We start from the raw sequence: 8,857 nt of genomic DNA on the forward strand, positions 1-8,857 counted from the left end.
TTTTTGGCATAAAAAATCAAATCATTATTCTATGCTTTAGGTGAAGGAGGGCAGCTGGCTCATGCAAGACGGAGATTTTTCCAAAACTTGAAGTTGGTCATTTGCTGATGAGTGATTCTGATTTTTTTTTTTTTTTTTTTTTAGCTTTTGTGAGTGGGCTGGCTTGTTGGAGTACGCTATAGAATCCATACAGTTTGCATAAATTTTCTTAAATGTTACGATTATTGGGTATTTTAAGTGTCTTAATTATTAAATCTTGGTTTTTGTACTTTTAAATAAATATCTAACTGTTAAAATATTCGGAGTAATCGTTACTCCAGAGCATCCAAGAAAGTCCTTAGTTTGCAAGAGTGTATTTCTCAATTATGCTATCGTGTTGATACTAACGCTTTAAAAGATGAGTGTAGAATGATTTTTGTGAAGTGTTGATAACAACTTAGTTAATAATAATGAGTTTGAGAGAAAAACTTCAGTATGGCATATGCTCCTCCTCTGGCTTCCCTCACTTTCACAAACACACGTAAACTTTTTTTATTTGATGACGTCAGTAGCCCGAATACGTGATTCCTTATTAAAAGAGAATAACTTGTATAAAACGAGTTCACAGTCACATGGCGTTCCAATTTAGTAATACATTGTCATGTATTGAAAAAACTATATATCACTGTTTTATTAGGACAGGACGTCACAATAGCAGTAAAATTGTTATATATAAGGCTCTCTTACCGAAGATTCTCTTTCATTCAACAGCCAGCCTTCATGTAAGGAAAAAGAAGAATTCATTGAAGTCCAACCAAATTGTAACCAAACTAAAACTAACGAACTGAAACCCTAGTTACCAACCTTCGACTCCTTTAGGCCATCAAGTTTCCCCTTTTCCAAACACAGCTCTGATTTCATGTAGTTTCACTGGAAACGGAAAAGAAAACAATTCAGACACCTCACGCACTCACAGGGTTCAGAATTCAGAGTGAGATTCTTGCCAAGATTTATGCAAAGCAGGTCTAGGACTCGTTGTATAAAAATAAAAAATATAAAAATAAAATCAAAAGTACAATTTCTCGGGAAAAGGATCCTTTTCCGAAGGATTCTAGAGATCTTGCGATAGTGCGTTCATTGTATATCGTGCAATCAGTTTTCGTTAGGTATTATTTATATTTATTTTTAAATTTTAAATTTTGAAATAATTTTTTACCACACGATGTACGATGAACGGTCATGATCACAGAATTTTTAGAATCCCCATAAAAATGATCTGATGAGGATCCTTTTCCAATTTCTCACACGCAAAACATCCAAAAAATGTCACGTCTTATTATTTTCCAACAAAAATAAAAAAAATAAAAAAAAAAAACCATTAGGATCATCTTCGAACCTTTTGGTGAGAATCCTAGGAATCTATGAATCGTGTTTGTTCATCGTATATCGTGTGATCAATTTTTATCAAGTAATGTTTATGTTTATTTTTAAATAAAAGTATTTAAAATAATTTATGACCGTACAATGTACAATGAACGGACACAATTCCTATATTTCCGAGATCCTCACAAAGAGAATCTAGCGAGAATCTGAGCTCCAAAAAAAAAAAAATATCACCTTCAAGCTTCTATTTACAAAAAGAAACAAAAAAAAAAATAAAGAAAATGCTCTAATCTACCACTATTACGGTTTGAAGTGAATGAATGACCAATATTGCATTCACTTTGAACTGTACTAGCAGCCGCTTAACTAGTATTCCGTTTGCAGTAATAGTTGTAACTTAAAGAATTTCTGAAAATGTTACTTTTTTTCTAAAAATCTAAAAGTCGCTAGGCGCTAGTCAGGCGGTGGGCTGGGACCTAGCGCCTAGGCGGTTAGGTGGGGCCTAGGCAGATTTAAGTAAATTTATTATATATTGTATAAATAAATGTATACTTATACTTCAAAACACATAATTGCATTAGATTGGATACATAAATTGCAAAATAGAATGACATATAAATTATAAAATGTTAGAACATAACGCAAAATGAAAGTTATCTATTTTTTGTCTAAGTGAGATTCGCAATTTAAGAGGGTGCCTAGGCAAGTCTGAACAAGCTAAGCATGTGCTTAGATGGTCTAGGCGGGCGCTTAGGCAAATTTAGACGCCTTTTTTTAATTTTCGAACGCCTAAAAATTAATCAAGATCGTGACTAGCCGTCTAGGGCAGAAATTTTTAAAACAGTGCTTCCTTCTACTCCTACAGGGACGTTCGAATTTCAATTAATATCAAGTTTGAAATGGAACAACTCAAGGCTGAGTAGCTTGACTTGTCCAAGAGCAAGAGACAGATCTTCCCATCTTTTAACATTGGTTTTCTCGTTAGAACAATAAGATATGAGCCTTGGTAGCAGGAAACTAACGGGGCACTCAAGGCTAATTACTAGATTTTGACCACTGCTGAACACCAAGAGACAGTTTGTACCCTTCTTTAAGGTAGGACTAGAAACATGTTCCTTTGTTTTGCCTTATTATGTGCGAAAATTCTACAATGTAATTGGTATAAGGGATGTACACAGATGCACTCGAAGACTAAATTTTAACAAATTTAATTGACCCATTCAAATACTAGTACATCTCAAACACCAATGTGTTAGAAAGAAAATTTCATAGGTTTGTTTTGTACGATTCATCGTTAACGCATTCATGTTCAAGTTTCTCTTCATATGGCATTTTGTTATTGAACTACGATACCTAAAAGTTGTTCTCTAACGGTACAGGCTGATACACACTCCAAGGTAATTATTGCCCTAGCAAACATGTCATGTTAGCATGACGAGCAAAGGCGTAAATGAGGGTGTGCCATAGGTGCAACAACATAGGGCCCCAAAATCTTATTTGACCCCTCAAAATATTATGCCACAAGTGATTATCCCAGATGTTATGAAGTTTTTGTTGACATGGTTGTTGAAAATTGAACTGGTTTTTTGTGAAGATAAATTCTAAGGAGACTCTTTTAAAGTAGGGCTTTCTATGGACTCTTTGTTGTTTTACATTTTAATGTCAATCTTCATACTAACATTATAAAATATTATGCCAAAAATATAAAGTACAAAAAGTCTATATATAGTTCTACTTTTGAAATAGTCTCTTAGCATTTCTTTTGGCTAATCGATGATGCTTTATATTTGTAGCTTCTTTTTTTTATGTTATTTGTAAATTAGTAATTTTTGTTTGCTAAGGAGGGCCTCGTTTTTATATTTTCACACATGACCTCTATTATCTCAACCAAACAGTGATTTGAGTGTAAAATCATGTCCTTATAAATCAAGCTTCCATAACATAAAACAACTCTAAAAAGAAACTCTCATAAGAAGAGACTATAAACTCGCACAATAAACACATAACGAGTTGTTGTAGTTTATTCAAACTCACAAAATATTTGTAACTTGAAATAACCCCAACAGCAATTCATATCCAAAGCTGGAGTCGGAAAAACATTTGGGTAAGCAGATCTTATTTTCACGATAAAATCATTGTTTGACACCTTAAATGTTAATATAGTCATTCTTACTTGTGAATAATGTCTGACACAGACAATAATAACTCATTAAAGTTACAAAAAGTAAAATTTTTGCATGCATGTGTGTTGACTCTAAAAATTACAGAGCCTACATGGCGTGCATGCTGAACAACTATAAGCTAATTACGTCTTTCTTTTGAATGCGGATGGGACCGGAGTCGAGGTATGCTGGGCGACACCCGAAAGTGACGTAACCAAAAGAAAGTGATATATAAAAATATGGATATATTTAAACCAAAGCTAACATTTATTTAAGTTAATAAAGATAGTGCGCAGTAGTGGGCAGAACCTATAAAACATAAATAGTCAGAGAATAGATGACAGTACGACATAAGTAGAGCAGTCAAATCTAGTTAAGGTACTTATTACACAATCTTAAATAAGCTCCTACATTTATTTAGGGATATGTCAGAAACGCCTGAGATTTCCTCATACGCCACAGAGAATTCAACTAACTAAGTCCTGGAGGGGCGAAAAACAGAAGGGTGAGTGGGCAAAAACAAAGGTTTATAAAACACATTTATTTTCTGAGCATACTAACCCCTCTCCGTAAAATATGTATAGTTTACAAAAAATCATATTACGTATAAGTATGAAATCAAATGCAAATTAACAAAAAATTTCCAGAAATCCGGCAATTTTTCCAGAATTCGGCGAACTAGATTGCGGATGGCGGAAAACAACCGGAGAAGAAGGAGAATATTTTTTTAGACTTAACGGAATATTCTAACGCTGTTAGACTTAACGAAATATTCCCTGGGAATCTGACGGCATGTGTAGGCACGTGGCCTGCATATAGGTGTGAGGGCGCGTCCGGCCTCATGGTGGTGAGTGGTTGTCGTGCACGGGTCCTTGACATCGTGTAGAATGTTTTCGTATATTTAAACCCAAGTATAATTTCCAAAATATACATACTACATATAGTAAGAAAATACATACCGTAGTTTGCAATATTTCAAGAATTCAATACGTCACAATATTTCGTATGTAAGCACATGATGTTCGTAAACACATAATCTCGCATAGCAACCATATCATATCAAGTGTTCATCGACACATGCTAACACACGAGTTCATGTAGAGATATTCTTACATGAATAGGACTGGGTGTAACAAGGATATACGCTCTAGTACTACAATTACGTGAAGACTGGCCCTATGCATAGCACATACGAGTCCTAATTGCCTATAGCAATCTAGGACAGGACTAACACTTACAATGGATCCAAAGTGAGCACACGATGCGATGTGCACATACATGTGGAAGACTGGCCCTGACTCGAGCGAGTACTAACACTAATGCAGCAAACGATGAGCATATAACATAAATATAGTCATGCCACAGTGATTCAATAATTCTAGTCAACATAATATTATTCGTAGCCGTAATTATAATTATGGCATCAATAATAATACGCATACTTGTGCATCCTGTAGGACAGTAGCATAACTTCATAATTTCTATCAATGCACTAAATCTTATAAACGTCACGCTAATCTAGGCATATTGTAGAAAACTCTTTATGAAATGTATAAATGGAAACTAACAAATATATATATATATATACACACACACACTATATAAAAGAAAAGACCCACCCCACCCTTATTTTTCGCCCCTCCAGGTTTTAGTGCTGAGATTTCATGTCGATGAGGATTTTTGGCAAATCTTGGTATAGGTGGCTACCTTTGATAATATAATTCTTATCGTACCTTACTGTACTTTACTTATACTCTAACATCATGTGTGAAATGAATTCATTTCCGCTCACAAGCGCACTCTTAAAATTAGGCACTTTTAGGTTTAAATTTATTCTCATATTCCACTACACTACACTTTATAGCTTCGTCACCTTCCAGGTATCGACCAGCACAGCTCGATTCGAAGTCAAAGTGGACATTCTGGGTCAGGGTGCCTTAGGACGTGCCAACTCGCAACCGAGCTTAGTAGGGCGAGTAGAATAGATGTGGTTCTAGAACTTGAAGACAAGGTTGCTCAATTCACTACGAAGTTCAGATCATGCGCACTAGGTTCAACTGCTTTGACTATATTCATGAGAATATAGGTGCATCGAATCGGTATCAGGCTGCAGGGGAAAAGGTACTTAAAGAAGATGAGTTTATTTATGATAAATGTGGTTTCGCAGTCTAAATCTTGAACTATGAAATACACCTAAGAGTAACTAACCATAGAACAGTTCACTTCACCCGAAGGGCTAATGAAGTGACCACTTTAATTAGGTGAAAAAATTAAGAATTTTTCGCCAACTAAGACTTGAACAGACAACCAACTGACCAGAAGCAGTGCTGTTTATTTATCTAAACTGAAGGTGCTTGCTGAATCATCTGGTTCTACGACTCTAGTGTTGTTTACTTATCTAAACTGAAGATGTCATCGGTTGTCAACAAAATGTTTTTTACTTATCCACCTTGAAGAGGTGTTGACAAGAGGATTATGATAGTTAGTGGTTTTCTCAAAGGTATGAGAAGGCAATCGCATAGAGCAAGGATTTTCGTGTAAAACATTTTGAGTTGTTTGTTGAGTTGAATAGGCTTTTCATATTGTAAAACCTCTATTATTTATAGAGATAGACCTCGTAATAAACATGATTTGCCTAGGTAAAGTTCTAATAGGACTGTGCCTACTTGATTCTAATTCTTAGAATACTCCGTATCTTATCAGAACTTATCTGATCCTTGACAATTCTAACTCACTTAGGAATCGACCAAGGCATTCTTGACCTTGACCCTTTCACAGTTTTACTGCTATAGGACTCAGTCTAATTAGAGCTTCCTTGGACTAAAAGCCCACTAGCCTGAGGAATTATTACTAGGCTGAGAATTATAGTTTTTCAACTTGGGTTACTCATTCTTGGCACAAACCTTTATTTTAGCTCAAACAATGTGAAATTACAATTTGTCTGCAATAGAAAATGTGTGAAACCCCACCCCCATTATTAATTTTTAATTTCATTTTGTCCTTGAAAGTTTATAAAAATGTGCAGTTTGGTCCCATATCCTACTTTAATCCAGGACCATCCATCTAGATTTCCCTTCAACCCCATGCTGTCATGTGGCACCACCCTAACTCATCCCCTATCTCTCTCTTTCCCTGATCTCTCTCTTCTCTCTCTCACTTTCAGTTCTCTCCCTTTCAACTTTCACTCTCTTTTGCACTCATTCTCCTTTTTTCCCAGCAACACCACACCCACACCGTCATCCAGACGAAGGCATGGCACCTTCACCACCCCGAGGACCTTCTTTCTCTCTCTTGTCAAGGTGAGGCTAGAAAGCCTAGAAAACCCAGAAGAAACCCTTGGCGTACCCGCAACCTTTCAAGCCCAGATTCCAGCCGTTTCAATCCTCTTCACGGTGATCAGAGGTATGAAACCTCTCCATCTCCATCCTACTTTCATTTTCGTACTAGTTTCGAAGCCTAGTTATAGCGCCACCAGTCGACTGGGGCACAGGAGGTTTTGGCCTCCTTCCTCAGCGTGTTCGAGACCAGGCCCTTTGGGCCACATAGAGAGTTTAGGCCTTAGGCCAATTGTGTTTAAAACCCAAGCCCTTAGAGGCTCAAGGCCTTCGGGCCTTTTCTTGTCACCACGAGCCCTTGGCCTTTAGGCCAGGCCCTAAGCCCAATTCTCTGAGCCCATTTCCCTGAAACCCAAACCCAAAATCCTAAGTGCTAAAGCCTTAAGTCGATTAGATGTCGAGCCTTAGGCCCGTTAACCCAGCCCACCTAAAATCTAAGCCCAACCCTAAACCTAGCTAAACCTTAAAGCCCAAAACCCTAGGGCCCAACCCGGTTTAGACTCAAACCCTAAATCGGTTCGACCCCATTGACCGTTGACTTTTCGCGTTGACTTTTTTGGGTTTCATGAAACCCCTTCTAAGCTAATTTCGATGTCCTAAACCCGTTTATGACGTTCGTTTCCCCAAATTAGATTGTTTCAGTATAGTTTTATTAATTGTACTCTTTATGTGCTTAGGTGCAACTAATAACAGCGATTCAGTCATTCCTATTTCGTACAGCTCATCTACAACATAGTATCTATGAGTAGACCACTTCTAAAATGCATTTTTTAATACTAGAAATGCATGTATTTGGTTGAGTTGATGAGAAGCCAATATTCGTTTTTATTTGGTTGAGTTGTAATTTTGGGGACGAAATTTTTATAAGGGGGTAAATTGTGAAACCCCATCGCCCATTATTAATTTTTAATTTCATTTTTTCCCTAAAAGTTTATAAAAATGTGAAGTTTGGTCCCCTACCCTAATTTAATCCGAACCCTCCATCTAGATTTTTCTTCTCCCCCACACTGCCATGTGGCACCACCCTAACTCATCCCCGCTCTCTCTTTTCTTTCTCTCTCACTTTCAGTTCTCTCCCTTTCAACTTTCACTCTCTCTCACACTCACGCTCCCTTTTTCCTGGCGACACCACACCCATACATACCCACACCATCACCCAGACGAAGGCACGAGACCTCCACCACCTAGAGGACCTTCTTTCTCTCTCTCGTCGCAGTGAGGCTAGAAAGCCTAGAAAACCCAAGAGAAACCCCCAGCGCACCCGCAACCTTTCAAGCCCAGATTGTAGTTGTTTCCATCTTTTTCCCAGTGATCGAAGGTATGAACCTCTCCCTCTCCTTCCTACTTTCATTTTCGTACTAGTTTGGAAGCCTAGTTCTAACGCCACCGTCGACCGGAGCACGGGAGGTTCCGGCCTCTTTCCTTGGCGTGTTCGAGGCCAAGCCCTTTGGGGCATGTAGAGAGTTTAGGCCTTAGGCCCATTGTGTTTAAAACCCAAGCCTTAGAGGCTCAAGGCCTTCGGGCCGTTTCTTTTCTTGTCACCACAGGTCTTCGGCCTTTAGGCCAAGCCATGAGCTCAATTCCTTGAAACTCAAACCCAAATCCTAAGTGCTAAGGCCATGGGCCAATTGGAAGTCAGGCCTTAAGCCCGTTAACCCAGCCTACCTAAAACCTAAGCCCAACCCTAAACCTAGCTAAACCGTAAAGCCCAAAACCCTAGGGCCTAACTTGGTTTACCCAAACCCTAAACTAGTTCGACTCGGTTAACCCGACCCGTTGACTTTGACCGACCCGAACCCGTTGACTTTTCAGGTTGACTTTTTCGAGTTTCATCCGGAACCCCTCCTAAGCTAATTTCAATGTCCTGGACCCGTTTATGACGTCTGTTTCTCCAAATTAAATCGTTTGAGTATAGTTTTATTAATTGTACTCTTTATGTGCTTAGGTGCAATTAATAGCAGCGATTTCGTCATTCCTATTTCGTACGGCTCATCTACA

The sequence above is a fragment of a genome, unplaced genomic scaffold, assembly GCF_019419815.1.
Source record: "Pyrus x bretschneideri cultivar Hongxiangsu unplaced genomic scaffold, Pyrus_bretschneideri_v1 Contig9, whole genome shotgun sequence".
Classification (NCBI taxonomy): domain Eukaryota; kingdom Viridiplantae; phylum Streptophyta; class Magnoliopsida; order Rosales; family Rosaceae; genus Pyrus; species Pyrus x bretschneideri.